This window comes from Podarcis vaucheri, assembly GCF_965113315.1.
Source record: "Podarcis vaucheri genome assembly, chromosome: Z".
Classification (NCBI taxonomy): Eukaryota; Metazoa; Chordata; class Lepidosauria; order Squamata; family Lacertidae; genus Podarcis; species Podarcis vaucheri.
In genome coordinates this window covers 45,063,209-45,077,843 of record NC_138758.1, presented here as the reverse complement: position 1 = coordinate 45,077,843, position 14,635 = coordinate 45,063,209, and the positions used below count along the sequence as shown (strand labels likewise).

At 40.9% G+C, this 14,635-nt stretch overlaps 1 protein-coding gene and 1 long non-coding RNA gene across 7 annotated transcripts in view; one reads left to right on the top strand and one right to left on the bottom strand.

Annotated features, from left to right (window-relative positions):
* Window positions 1-1,232, bottom strand: part of LOC309524411 — a 409,164-nt gene extending 407,932 nt beyond the window's left edge. Inside the window, exon 1 of the long non-coding RNA XR_014215894.1 lies at window positions 1,155-1,232. This is a non-coding gene — a long non-coding RNA (uncharacterized lncRNA). The remainder of the gene's footprint in view (window positions 1-1,154) is intronic.
* Window positions 1-14,635, top strand: part of ASTN2 (astrotactin 2) — a 672,988-nt gene that overhangs the window by 530,928 nt on the left and 127,425 nt on the right. The window lies entirely within an intron of this gene.

Here is a 14,635-nt window from a genome sequence, read left to right as displayed (position 1 = left end):
TTTTCAAATTTTGAGTAATTTGCACCGCCAGATATATAAAACTTTTCCTATTGGAATCTTCAACATTGCTGTAAACGTCTGTTGTATATGAATGGGGTGGTGTATGAAAAAGCATGACCTCTGCTTTCTTAAAAGTTTTTTGCAATCCTGAGACCCTAGAGAACTGTTCCAACTGTGTACATAGTATTTTACCTGCTGTGATAGGGTCAGAGGTACATAAAATTATATCCTCTGCAAAGAGGCCTGAATCTTGTTCATTTTTGTTTGCAACCACTGCTATATGAGTAGGTCCCAGGATGGGTTGGGCTTCTACCTGCTGGAAGACCAGAAACATTTCCTTGTTTGCAGCTGATGGCATAGGGACAGGGCTCCCAATCTGGACAGCGGGGTTCCTCTGTTCCAGTGGAATGGGGGCTAAGTTTCCATGATGGTAGAGGCCCACCCCAGTTAAAGATTTAGGCACCGGCTAAACCTTACACCTGTTAAGCTCACCTGTTTCTATAATTCGGTGAGATAGGGGTTACAACAGCAACAAAGATCATCATTCATCTAAGGAACAATTGCTATTTCAGGCTCTCACACGAGAGCAGAATCTAACCAAACTGCTTTTGGTTCTGGATCAATGTGGAACATTTATGGACATTTTTATGGACTTAAAATTATCTACTGCTTTTCCTCCCAAACTGATGTTTTGTGTTGTTGCTCCTTGGAAACTCTTGGTTCGTAAGCTGCTTTGGACAAGTGCAATGTACATTGTTCTACAAAATGCAATGTAGATGGACAGTAGTACCAAACATATATATGTGATTTTGAAGGAGCCTCAGACTTCACCGGCACATCTAGTGAAATATAAATTCAAGACTAAGTCCCACTGAAGACCATTAAATGGGCCTTAGTCATGGCTTATCTAAGCCCCATGGGGGGTACTGGGACCTTGACTAATTGGAGTGGCTTTTTAAGGGAATCTGCCTTTCTCCCTTTTCTCTTGCTGTCTATCACAGCATCCACTTGCATGTATACTACCATCTCTTAAGTTGTCCAAAGATTTCATCCATCCCCAGCTATAAATCCTTAACTTCCCAGCTGGCTTCTCTGTTTGCTTCATGGGACAATGAAGCAGAACAGGTGAACATCTAGATGGCACAATTTCCTACTTGCCATGTTGATAGGAATGCTGACACAAAAACCACAATTATCTAATCTGAGAGCACACCTTGCACTGCTTACTGAACGACGTCCGGTAAGAAGTGGGAAACGGAATAGCGATGATGCAAAGTTGTTTCTTGCTGTCTCTATGGTAACCCTGCAGAATCTGAGGAAGGGGCTACGAGAATAGTAGAATCAGAATCAGATGATGTCATCATGGAAGGTGGAAGAGCAGCCCAGGAGTGAGAAAACCTTCCTGGTTGACCATTCATCTTCACAAATGTTCCCTACTCATTTTTAAACATAGTCACCTGAATTTTCCTTTGGAGTTTGTTACTATCTTCTATGGAGACGATGTTGGAGAAAGAGAATTGCACTCTGGAGATGGCCAGCCGAGAGGAAGTTGTAGGAAGTACTCAAACCGTACAGTTCCTGCTTTTGTAACTTATCCCAACAATATCCACATAAGCTCCAATAGGCAAGAGGGGAAGACCTTAGAACACTCCAAACAGCCCTTGGAAGGCACAGCACATAGAATGATTCCTGCCACTTCCCAGTGGAGGAAGAGAGATGTGGAGGTGGCAGGTGATTCCCTACTGAGGGGAACAGAGGCAGCAGTGAGTGTGCAAGGGAGAGGTGGGAACTGCTGTTGCTGCCTCTTGCCCTGGCTTAAAGCATAAAAGTTAGAATATCCATTAGAGGCAATGCTCAAGATGAGGTCTGCTCCTCCTTTGCAAATGAAGCTTCCTTGGGAAAGGTGGCAGGGGAAGTGGTGGAAGTTAATCCCAGGGTTGGTCTGCAGTAAAGGGGTATAAGGACTGCTGGGGGAAAATAATGACTTTTTTAAAACCCCACAACAAATTCTAACAATTGTAGGTGAAATGTGCCATCATAAAATAGGCATTTAGTTCGTGGCCGGGGGAAGGGAAGCATTTTTCAAAAACAATTAAATGGCAGGATTAATAGAGGACACCAGATCAGTGATAAAAAGTAGGCAATATATTATTTGAATACAGTGGTACATCGGTCTATGAACAGCCTACTTTATGAACTTTTTGGATTACGAACACTTCAAACATGGAAATCAGTATTCCCATTTGCAAAAAAAAAAAAAAAGGAATATGAAGCATCAATGCCCCCCTGCCCCTTCTCCGCTTCTCCTAGTAGACTACAAAGGGGCACCTTGCTAGACCCAGAACTCATCCTTTTTCTTCTCTTTTTTCTTCTTCTAGATTTTTATTTATACTTTTAAAATTTATACATTTCATTAATTTTGCAAGCATTTTAAAATTTAAATGTTTGGCTTCCTTCCCCCTCTTTCTGCGGTTCCTTAAATTTATTTTTTAATATCTTCTGCATATCCAAATTCATTTAATTTGTTCATTTAATTATCTACTTTAAATATAAACTCTTATGAAACTGCAGGTTATTACAGGAATCCTGCCAATGTTTTTATCTGTTTGCAATTTATCTGCAAATATTCAATAAACCATTTCTATTCTTTTATAAAAAGTTTGTTATCTTGATTTCTTATTCTTCTGATAAGTTTCGCCATTTCTGCATATTTCATAAGTTTTTGTATCCATTCTTCCTTTTCTGGGACTTTTGCTTTCCATTTTGGGGTGAGCAGCATTCTTGCTGCTGTACAGTGGTACCTCTGGTTACATATTTAATTTGTTCCGGAGGTCCGTTCTTAACCTGAAACTGTTCTTAACCTGAAGCCCCACTTTAGCTAGTGGGGCCTCCCGCTGCTACCGCGCCACCGCCAAGAGATTTCTGTTCTTATCCTGAAGCAAAGTTCTTAACCCGAGGTAATATTTCTGGGTTAGCAGAGTCTGTAACCTGAAGCATATGTAACCTGAAGCATATGTAATCCGAGGTACCACTGTAGTAGCATACTAGTGCCTTTTCGTCCCCCAGCAGTCTGTTAGTTTTCCAGTTGCTAATTAACTGGCAGACAGAAAATCCATTTCATATTTGCTTCCAGCCTTAGCAATAGTTAAAAGAAGGTGTTGCCTACTTGGTGCCCTGATTTAAGGACTATTATGTGGTGTTTTGGTCCAGTGAATATTCCTTGCTCAAGAAGATCCTCTATTCCAGGGACGTCCATCTCCCAATAGACTGTGATCTACTCACAATGTAAAAAAAAACTGGCAGTGATCTACTCATTGTCATAAAAAACGGGCAGTGATTTTAGGAAGCCAAAGTTGTGGAGATTTGGGCTTTTTTTTCTTTTCTGCTTTTCTGTAAGGAAATTGCTGAGAGGCCAGAGATCAACCAGGATCTACCAGGAGCACCCCATGATCTACCAGTAGAGCACGATCTACCTGTTGGACATGCCTGCTCTACTCCAAAAAACTTTCTATCTCTGGCATGATGAATGTCTTCTTCTGAGCTTGTGAGGCTTATTTCTGAACTCCCTTATTTGGTAACTTAGACATTACCATGGTTGTCCTCAACCACCGTATAATTATCTCTGCTGACTGGAATGTCAGCAGTCCATTTTCCTCCCCAGAAGTTCCAAAGGCAGCCGAAGTGGTAGCTCCCCTTAACGAATAAGCTGTATGCTCCTTAGAAGCTTCCCAGAGCCCCATAAGTCTGGACAATAAACTCCTTAGGTCATCTAGAAATCAAGGAAGAAGAAATTTTCTTTCCCACAGAGGCCCAGCAAATGCCAGAAGCAAAGACTTGTGGAATTCCTAAGCTCTGTCTAAATAAAATTGTAAGCACAGACCTCCAGTTCACTTGAGCAAAAACTGAAATTGGTTTTCTGTTTGAAAAGAAGAGTGGAAGGCATTCTTCCCAACTCCTTTCCTTTTGCTTTCTGCACCCATGTCTTTGGGTGGGTGGGACGATGGTGTAATAGGGTTGGATAACATTTGAGTTTTCCCCTCCACTGACATGACATACTTGATGTTCGTTTGAATGGTTGGTGAGAGTGTGATTGTTATGCAATTCTCAGCTTACATATACGTGTCCACTGTGGCAGTTTTTTGAAACAGACATGACCATTTTGGGCTATGGGTGGATGAGTTGTTTTTAGCTCTGCCAGTTCAATCTGGAGGGCTCCCGCCAGTGGAAGGAGAGGCAAAAGACTTCAAAGGGCCCTGCCTATCTGGTCCTATGGGAGGAGTCATCCTGTCAGAACAATGTCCTCTGGTCTACTCTTCAAACAGAAATTCATGGTAAGAAACCAATTTCTGATTTTTCTACCCAAACAGTTATTACAAAAAAAGCATATATTAGATAAAAGTGTGAATTTAAGAAGAATACATTAGGGAAAATAGCATACAGAAATGCTTTACATTAGGGGAGATTGCTTGCAACAACAACAAATCGTACATTAGTCAAAACTGCATATAAAATATTTTATTAGGAGAAATGAAACTAAAATACTGATTTGTTTTCTTTGCTTTCTTTTATCTTTTAAATTGTTTATGCATTTCCCCCAGTTTTATATTTACACATCATATTTCCATCCTTATACAATATTTTACATAGACTTTCCCACCCAGCTTTCCATGGCAGTTCAGATATATCTTACTTGGCTGCATATCCAGTAATTTATCCATCCTATTCTACACCCCCTTCCATATTTTTGTTGTTGTCAACTGTTGTTCATAAAGTTTCCCCTACTTGGAAGTTAAATTTAATGCCATATATTTTTAAATACTCCCCAAATATTTCCCACTCATCCTTGTATGTTTTTCATCTTGATTTCTTATTTTAGTAGTCATGCTTGCTAGTTCTGCATATTCTGTTAATCTATACAACCATTGTTCTTTTCCTGGAGTCTCCTTTGGTCTCCAATTTCTAGCATGCACTATTGTTGCTGCTACTGTTGTATACAATAATAAATTGTGAGTCTTATTTGGTATCGCATCACTAATTATACCCAGAAGGAATGCTTCTGATTTCTTAGGGAATGTAAATTTAAATATCTTTTTCAGCCATTGTATACCATCTCCCAATAATCTCAGGCATATTTACACCACCACCACAGATGTATAAATGATCCTTCTACTTCTAAGTACTTCCAGTACAGCTTGGAACCTCTTTTGTACATTTTGACCACCAATTTGGTAGGCATCAAATACCACCTATAAAGCATCTTTTGCATGTTTTCTCTTATCAGATAACAGGCCGGAAAGTTCGTAGTTTTATTCCAAAGTTTTCCCCATGCTGAGATTTCAATGCTATGCCCAATGTCTATTGCCCATTTTGTCATTGCCTCCTTGATCAGTTCATCTTTCGTCTCCCATTCTAATAGGATTTTATATACAGTTGTACCTTAGTTGTTGAACGGAATCCATTCTAGAAGTCCGTTTGACTTCCAAAAATGTTCGACAACCAAGGCATGGCTTCCGATTGGCTGCAGGAGCTTCCTGCACTCAATCAGAAGTCAAAGAAGCCACGCCAGACGTTCGGCTTCTGAAGTACGTTCGCAAACCGGAACACTCACTTCTGGATTTGTGGCATTTAGGAGCCAAAACGTTCAAGTTGCAAGGTGTTTGGGATCCAAAGCACTACTGTATTTTGGAAATTATTATTATTATTTTTGTTGTTGTTGTTCCCCAATACCACTTTTTCAGTTTATGATCCTCCTTGTACAAATCCTCTTTCTTTGTCTTCCCTAAAGACCTCATTTAGTTGAAAGTATTGAAACCAGTCAGTTACCCAATTCTGGATTTGCTCCCAATTTTTTAGTTTTATGATGCCCTCTTTATATTCAAGAAGTTCATTATATGTTCCCCAGTCTCTTTCCATGTTTAGTTTTTTCCTGCCACTGCTTAAATGGGTGAAATCCAACAGGGAGTCTTTCTTTCTAAAATATCTTTGTCTTTCCCAGACATTGTATAGGCTCCTCCTTATAACATAGTTAAGGAATCCCTTATGTACCTTAGCTTTATCGTAATGAATATAGGCATGCAATCCATAAACTAAGTTTGCTCCCCCTAAGTCTAATATGTTTACATTCTTCAGTTCTATCCACTCCTTCATCCAACACAAAATGCTGATTCATAATATAGTTTCAAGTCTTGGAGGGCAAACCCCCTCTATTCTTCGCATCAATTAAAAATTTATATTTACTCCGTGGTTCCCCCCTCCCTCCGACATATAAAGTTTGATATATCTTCTTTCCATTGCTTAAAGCAATTATTGTTATGCTAATCCAAAATCCATATATATTATACATTTCTTCATAAAAACCCACAAGACATTATCAAATACCTTCTCTGCATCTAGGAACAGTAGTTTTGCTTGCTTTTTATTTCTCTATTCTAGGTATTCAGTTATGTTCAAGATGTTCCTAATGTTGTTTCTTATTTGTCTAGATGGCAAGAAGCCTGCTTTGTCTTTGTGGATAAATGTGTTCAATACTTCTCCCAGTCTTTTAGGCATAATAGTTGCATATACAGTGGACCCTTGGTTTTCGAACATAATCCATTCCGGAAGACTGTTCAACTTCCAAAACATTCGAAAACCGAGGAGCAATGTGCGGTTGGCAAAATCCATTGAGAAAAAAGAAAAACATGCAGCAGAAGCCGTTCGACTTCCAAGGTGCATTCGAGAATGGAAGCAATTACTTCTGGCTATTCGATGTTCGGCTTCTAAAATGTTCGGCTTCCGAGGTGCTGAAAAATTGAGGTTCCAGTGTAACTTATCATCATTATTTAATAGGGATATTGGCCTGAAGTTCTTTGGTTGCTAATTAGTTTACATAAGGCTTTAAAAAATAAATAAAAATAAATCACAAACTGCTGCAAAATGTGCAGAACTGAATTTAAGATTGCAAAAATGACTAACAGATAAAACTGAAATTAACAGATTCTACCATCCCTACACTTTGCCCAGGCCCTGTCATTATTTAGGATGAGACCTTTTTCTGCTTTCCCCCAGAATACATAGGACAGGTGGTGTCTCCCCCCATTTGCAGAGCCGTGTCATCTAGAAAGCCTGCATGTTGAATATGGAAACATATGTGCTTCCATCATCCATCACACTCACAAACACACACCCTACTCAAATGAGAAGGGGTTGTCCCTTCTTTTGCAGCTGGAAACTATCCCCTAATTACTGTGTTTTGCCAAGACCCTGAGCAGCAACAGCATGAACAGCAACAAAAAGATCCTCTGCTATGGAGACTTTGATTAATGCACACTTCTCCTCCCTGCACCTGCTGGACATGCATACAGGCAAACCCACACCCAGAGCAGCCCCTTTCCATGTGAGCATGGATTTCTCCCGCCCTCCCCCACAATCCACCTACACCCCTGCTAAAGAGAATAGAAGCACGTTTCTTCCATTCTCCACTATGGATTCTTTGTCAACCTTTGTTTCAGGGCCTCAGATCCGAAACATTTGTCCAGATCCTTCACTGAAGAAGCCTGGAAAAGATAGCACAGATAGAATAAATTTGGGGTTGATTTGTCCAATAGCTGCCAATAAGAGATGTCTAGTAGGGCTCCTACTTATTATTATTTTTTAGGACGAGAGCAGTGTAACGTCTGGTACCCAGAGGCTGCATTCCCTCCAAAAGAACAAGTGCACAAGATGTAACCATCTTTGTCCATGTAGGCCCAGGCTATCTCTTAGCCACCACACCAGTTTTAAGGTACTGTTACTTGCATGTTTTTTAGTCATTTAGTCATGTCCGACTCTTCGTGACCCCATGGACCAGAGCACGCCAGGCACTCCTGTCTTCCACTGCCTCCCGCAGTTTGGTCAAACTCATGCTGGTAGCTTCGAGAACACTGTCCATTCATCTCGTCCTCTGTCGTCCCCTTCTCCTTGTGCCCTCAATCTTTCCCAACATCAGGGTCTTTTCCAGGGAGTCTTCTCTTCTCATGAGGTGGCCAAAGTATTGGAGCCTCAGCTTCAGGATCTGTCCTTCCAGTGAGCACTCAAGTCTGATTTCCTTCAGAATGGATAGGTTTGATCTTCTTGCAGTCCATGGGACTCTCAAGAGTCTCCTTTAGCACATAATTCAAAAGCATCAATTCTTTATGGTCCAGCTCTCACTTCCATACATCACTACTGGGAAAACCATAGCTTTAACTATACGGACCTTTGTTGGCAATGTGATGTCTCTACTTTTTAAGATGCTGTCTAGGTTTGTCATTGCTTTTCTCCCAAGAAGCAGACATCTTTTAATTTCGTGACTGCTGTCACCATCTGCAGTGATCATGGAGCCCAAGAAAGTAAAATCTCTCACTGCCTCCATTTCTTCCCCTTCTATTTGCCAGGAGATGATGGGACCAGTGGCCATGATCTTAGTTTTTTTATGTTGAGCTTCAGACCGTATTTTGCTCTACAAAGCCCTAAATAACTCTGGACCAAGTTACCTAAAAAAACAGTGTTTCCTTTCACTGCAGATCCTTCAGCATAGGTGTGATACTAGCCCAATATGGAGTAGCAGTCTGCATCTCGGTTATACTGTTCTGAACCAGCTGCAAGGGAAGCTCCACATAAAGCTCATTACAATAGTCCAGACATGAGATAACCAATCCATGTGTCACTGTGGCCAAGTTGTCCCCATTCAGGGAAGTGCACAGTTGATGCACCAGCCAAAGCTTTAATTAGGTTCAGCTAGTGTGTCAGCTGCGCCTTTACCTGGACAGGGATAACTTTGCTACCAGGAGTACAACCCCATCCAGATCAGGAGGCTCCTCAATGCTCAGATCTGGGAAGCTCTTGCCCATAGTGTGTCTGTTTTAACAGGATTCAGCTTCAGCCTTTTCACCCCACCACTGCATCCAGGCACTGGCTCAGCTTATTCATGGCCTCTCCTGACAGATTTAATAGAACTGAGTATCATTAGAATACTGATGGCAGTGTGTCACAAACCTCCTGATGATTGCTTCCAACAGTTTCATATAGATAAGTGGTTCCCAAACTTTCAGGCCACCTCTACCTCGTGCAACTGATTGTGCCACAAATGTTCCCAGCAACCTGCTTATGCATAATCTTGTGCAACAACGTTCCAGTGGTGTGGAACGAGTACAGTGGTACCCTGGTTTACAACCCTAATCAGTTCCGGAGGTCCGTTTGTAAACCAAAACAGGTTGTAACCCAAGGCGCGCTTTCGCCAATGGGGCCTCCTAAAATTTTTTTGTCCGTAATCCCCCCCCCAAATGGGTTGTAATCCAAAAAAAGGTTGCAAACTAGGACACATACTTCAAGGTTTGACGTGTTTGTAATCCAAAATGTATGCAAACCAAGATGTATTCAAACCAAGGTACAACAGTATACTACTTGTACAATACTAAGTGACTTTAACTTAGCATTGGATGCAATCCATTGTTCTGCTTTTAAAAGTGTTTTCTCCCCTTCTGTTTCCTCTTGCCTTGCTTTTTAAAAAATAAATAAAGAAAAAATTCTCTATTTTGGTCCTCCTCCCAGTTTTTTTATTTCCTTCACCTGCCACCACCTTCCTTTCCAGCACTGTTCTGCGGCATCTGATCTGCCCATTGTAGCAATCTGTCCTCTTCTGGCTGAGAGATCCCAGTGACTTCAGAGTCAATCAAGGGTAATTGATAGCAGGCATTCAGGGGCTCCCAGTAGGCAATCGTGGTCACTACTGTGGAAAGAAATATGAGTCAGGTCTCGTGAATACCAGCCCAAGGCAAGGATCCAGCCGCCCCCGCCCCCGGCCAAATGTCTATTAGCAGGAGGGCTGGTGCATGACATGTGTTTTCTTCTTGGAGGGATGGAGCAGACAGCAGGATCAACCAAGGAGCTAGTCGAGGTGGAGATGAGACAAGCTGCCTCTTTGCTTCCCAGATGTTGGCTTTCTTTTGGCGCGGACGCAACTGTTAAGTAGACAGTTGTTCTGGAAGCAGACATGCAATGTGAGCTCAGGCGTAGAGTGAGGCTCACAAGGGGAGCCAGAGCCTCACAGTAACAGACACGAAAGTGTCTGCAAGCAGCAGTTCTCCTGCCGGAAGCAGGCATAAGGTCCATGTGGCTGCTTGTAACATGGTGTGGCAGGAAACAGGGTGCTTTATAATGAAATTTGTAGCTAATAAATGAGCAGTCTGGTTTGGTCAATTGGGAGCATCCATTGGCAAGCTTTCACTTCCGGTCATGGGAACACAGGAAACTGTCTTCTTCTGAGTCAGATCACTAGTCTGATCAGCCAGTATTGTCTACACTAACTGGCAGCTGCTCTTCAGGGTTTCAGCCAGCAGTCTCCCCCAGGCCTACCTGGAAATGCTGGGGACTGAACCTCAGATCTTTTGCATGAAAAGCAAATTATCTACTATTGAGCTACTGCCCTTCCCCATTCTTCAGTTGTTTCACTCAGAAAGTCAGGGGTCTTATATTTAAACTTAACTTTTCTCTCTAAAGCTGGGCCTCATTATTCTTACAGGGTACATATGCTTTTTTTTTTGCTTTTGCTTTTGTTTTGTTTAGAGCTGTGTCTTGTTTCTGAATTTTCCTTCGTCCAGATTTCCGCTTGTTCCATGCTTAGAAAGTACTGGTCTGAGCACTTTCCACTTGGCCCATGCTTTCTAGGCACAGGTCTGAGTGGTTCCCCCCCAGCTCCAGTCCTTTCCAAGGGGAAAGCCACTCTTTAGCAATAGAGTGGAACAAACAGCAATCCAGGGGAAAAGTCAGGTTGCCAGTTGCTCTGATGTGAGCACTGAAGAGCAGTTCCCCCTTAGAGTAAAGGAATGGGGCAAGAGGAAGTGTGGATAACCCCTAAGTATCTGTAGCTCTGCAAAGTCCACTGGAACCCCAGGCCTTCTGGCACATGTGAATGGAACCTCCAGATTCAGAGGCAGCATGTGACTAAATAACAGGCTGCTGGGTAGCAGCTACAACATAAGAGGGTGGTTGATTCCATGCTCAGCTCACATACAGGCTTCTCAAGGGCACCTGGTTGGGCACTCAGGGCCCAGCCACACTTCTGTTTGTCATGTGATTTCACATAATTTTAAACTATGGCTGAGAGGTGCTTTTTTTGTCTTGCCACTTTCCCCAGAAAAACCTGCTCTTTACTGCTAAACTGGAACAAACATCAGTTGGGTTTTCCATGAATTAACATTTGCTCTGATTTAGCAGTAAACAGCTGGTTTTTCTGGGGAAAGCGATGGGACAAAAGAAATACTATTGGCAGGGCTTTTTTTCAGCTGGAATTCACTGGAACTGTGTTCCAGAACTTTTTCTCTCCCCCCCCCCCCATCAACTTTTTTTTTTTAAAAAAAACCTGATTGGCTGGCTATACGCAAGTCCAATTGCAAGCAGGAAAAGGGGTGACCCAACAGGAACTGGCACTCCCTTTTCTCACCACGTGCATTTTCCTGGAACAGTTCAGGTTTGTTTTGGCCGCCAGCTAATTGCAGAGGCTCCCATTTTGCACGGTAGATCCCAGGATCCAGGAATCTCAGATCAGCTGAGTGTGGGGTGGTGAAGGGTAGGGCTAGGCTATGTCAGCTTGTGGAGCAGGGCTGCCCCACCCTGCTTCCGAACCCTGGACCCAGCAGCAGCTCCCGGCGGCCTTGGCTGGGCTCCATGAGGCAATGAGGGGCAAGCCTGTGAGAGAAATCTCTGGTGAACATTTTCCATCCTGGAATTACCGTATGTAATTAAAACATTGAAGGAGCTTGGACTTCTTCTCTCCGCACCCCTCCCCCCATCTAAGATATTTAGCAATGGAAGGAAGCCCCACCAAACCTATTTATATACTGTAGACTATTATGCAATTTGTTAATGTCAGCCTTCACAGATGCTTCTGTTTCATTATGCTTTTAAATATTACTTTATGCTGCAGTGTGTTGGGTTTCCTCAAGCAAAAAACAGGATGACTTTCTGTGCACTTGGTAGAAATTATTATAATTATTATTATTAGGGCAGATCATTTCTTTCTTTAGCAAAATTGTTGGGTAGTGCCACCATTTCCCTTTTTAACCTACCTATTTTGGGGCAGGAAAGAGAACAAGATTTAAGGTAGTTATAATGATCTGAGAAGAGAAAACACTTTTCTAGAATCCCTACCTTGAAAGAAGCATCCCAACTCCAAGCTGCAATACAGTTTCTTTCCATGACGGTTTAGAGCATGGGCTCTAAGTTATCCACGCAATGGGAGGAGGCCAGATCCAGAATTCAAATTATGAGTGGGCAGGGAGGCTGTTGTCCTACTTTTTTATTTTTATTGGTTGTTTATATATATATATTATTTTCAAATTTTATAATCACAATGATTCATAAATTCAATGCTTTTCCAAATAAGAGGAAACAAAAATATAGACTTTCCCCTGCCCCACCCCTGGATTCCATTCTTTCCCCACATAATTTCTTGCATTTCATTTTATCTCCAGATTCTTTGTTTTCCCTCTTGTTTATCTTAATTTCCAATTATTTAACTACATAAATGTTATATCAAACCTGCTAACATTTTAATAGATTTACAGTGGGGGGTTTCTTTTTAAAAAATCTATAAATTCCTTCCATTCCTGCTCAAACTTCTTCTCATCCTGATCTCTGATCTTCGCGGTTACCTTTGCCATTTCAGCATAGTCCATCATCTTAGTTATCCATTCTTCTTTTGTTGGTATCTTCTCCTGTTTCCAATTCTAGGCAAGCAACATCCTTGCAGCTGTTGTCACTTACATAAATAACCTTTTTAGGTTCCTAGGTATTCCATCCCCTGTTTATCCAAGTAAAAAGTCTTCTAGTTTTTTTAGTGAAGGTTGTCTTAAACATCTTTTTCAGTTCATTATATATCATTTCCCAGAAGTCTTTTACTTTTCTACAGGACCACCACATGTGGTAAAACGCACCTTCCTTTTCCTTACGTTTCCAACATACATTTGATGCACTTTTACACATTTTTGCTAGTTTTGTCAAACTCAAATACCATCAGTACATCCTATTCATATACCGTATTTTTGGCTCTATAAGACTCACTTTTTCCCTCCTAAAAAGTAAGGGGAAATGTTTGTGCGTCTTATGGAGCGAATGCAGGCTGCGCAGCTATCCCAGAAGCCAGAACAGCAAGAGGGATTGCTGCTTCCGCTGTGCAGCGATCCCTCTTGCTGTTCTGGCTTCTGAGATTCAGAATATTTTTTTTCTTGTTTTCCTCCTCCAAAAACTAGGTGCGTCTTGTGGTCTGGTGCGTCTTATAGAGCGAAAAATACGGTAATTTTCCTTCAGCAAACAACAAGCCGTAAATTTTAAGTTCTCTTTCCATAACTTTTCCCATTGATTTAAAGGTGTAATGTATCCCACATATTTTGCCCAGTATAGCATGACCGCCTTAACTTCCTCATCCTTTATCTCCCATTCTAACAGTAATTTATACATTTTTTGTAACAGTTTATCATTATTATCTACTTTTTCTTTCAAACCTTGAAAATTCTTTTCAAAACCCACTCCCCTATCTATCCTGAATACATCGTATTGTAGCCAATCTGTTAACAAGTCTTTTACATCATTAAATTCTTCTACTTTTAATTAGTTTTCAGCCTCCATTAATAATTCTCTCTTTTTTTAAAAAAAGATATTTATTAAAAGTTTAAGAATTACAGAAAGCAGAAAAAGGAAAAACAATAAAAAATTAACAAAACATACATTACAGTACACAAAAAACAAAAAATATAAAAACAATACAACAAAAAAGAAAAAACATTAAAACACATCCAATATTCCATATCTTTACCTTTCATTTACTTGTTTCATCGACCTCCTCACACTTCCCTTTTTGTATTCTAGTTCAATTAACTATTTCAGCAAATTCTTTCCATCTTTCTCAGTTTTTGTTCTATAATTTATCTTAACGGACTAACCTTAATTTTTTTCATTTTGGCCCATTATCAATCAGCTTTTACTTAATTCATTATTACATTTCTGCTAAAACCATATAGCTTCATTCCAACATCCTTCTAACATTCATTAATTTTGCAATGTTTTTGTAAATATACTTTAAATTTTTTCCACCAACTCTTCTCCCTGGTCTCAGATTCTGCCAGTCATTTCCACCAGTTCCATGTAGTCCATTATTAATGCTGATGGCATTAATAATTCTCGATAGGTCTCCCAATCCCCTTTCATATTTACTTTTTTAACAGATATCGCTTCTTATGGGGAGAACAACCATGGTGTTTTAGTTTCCAGTAAGGGTTTATACTTTTCCCATACTTGATGAATTGATTTCCTTACAAAGTGGTTCAGGAATCCCTTGTGTACCTTTGTTTTTCCATACCATACATATGCATGCCACCCAAATCTATTATCATGCCCTTCCAGAGCCAACACATCTGTATCCATCCCCATAGCCAGCATAGGCAGGACGCTTCATAATACAGCACAGTTTTATGTCTGGCAGGGAGAATCCGCCCCTTTCTTTGGCATCCATTAACAATTTATATTTAATTCTGGGTCGTCGTTCCCCCACCAGACAAATTTAGAAATATTTTTTTGCCATTGTTTGAAGTGACTTGCCCCTCTGATCACCGGTACTATTTGAAATAGAAAAGACATTCTT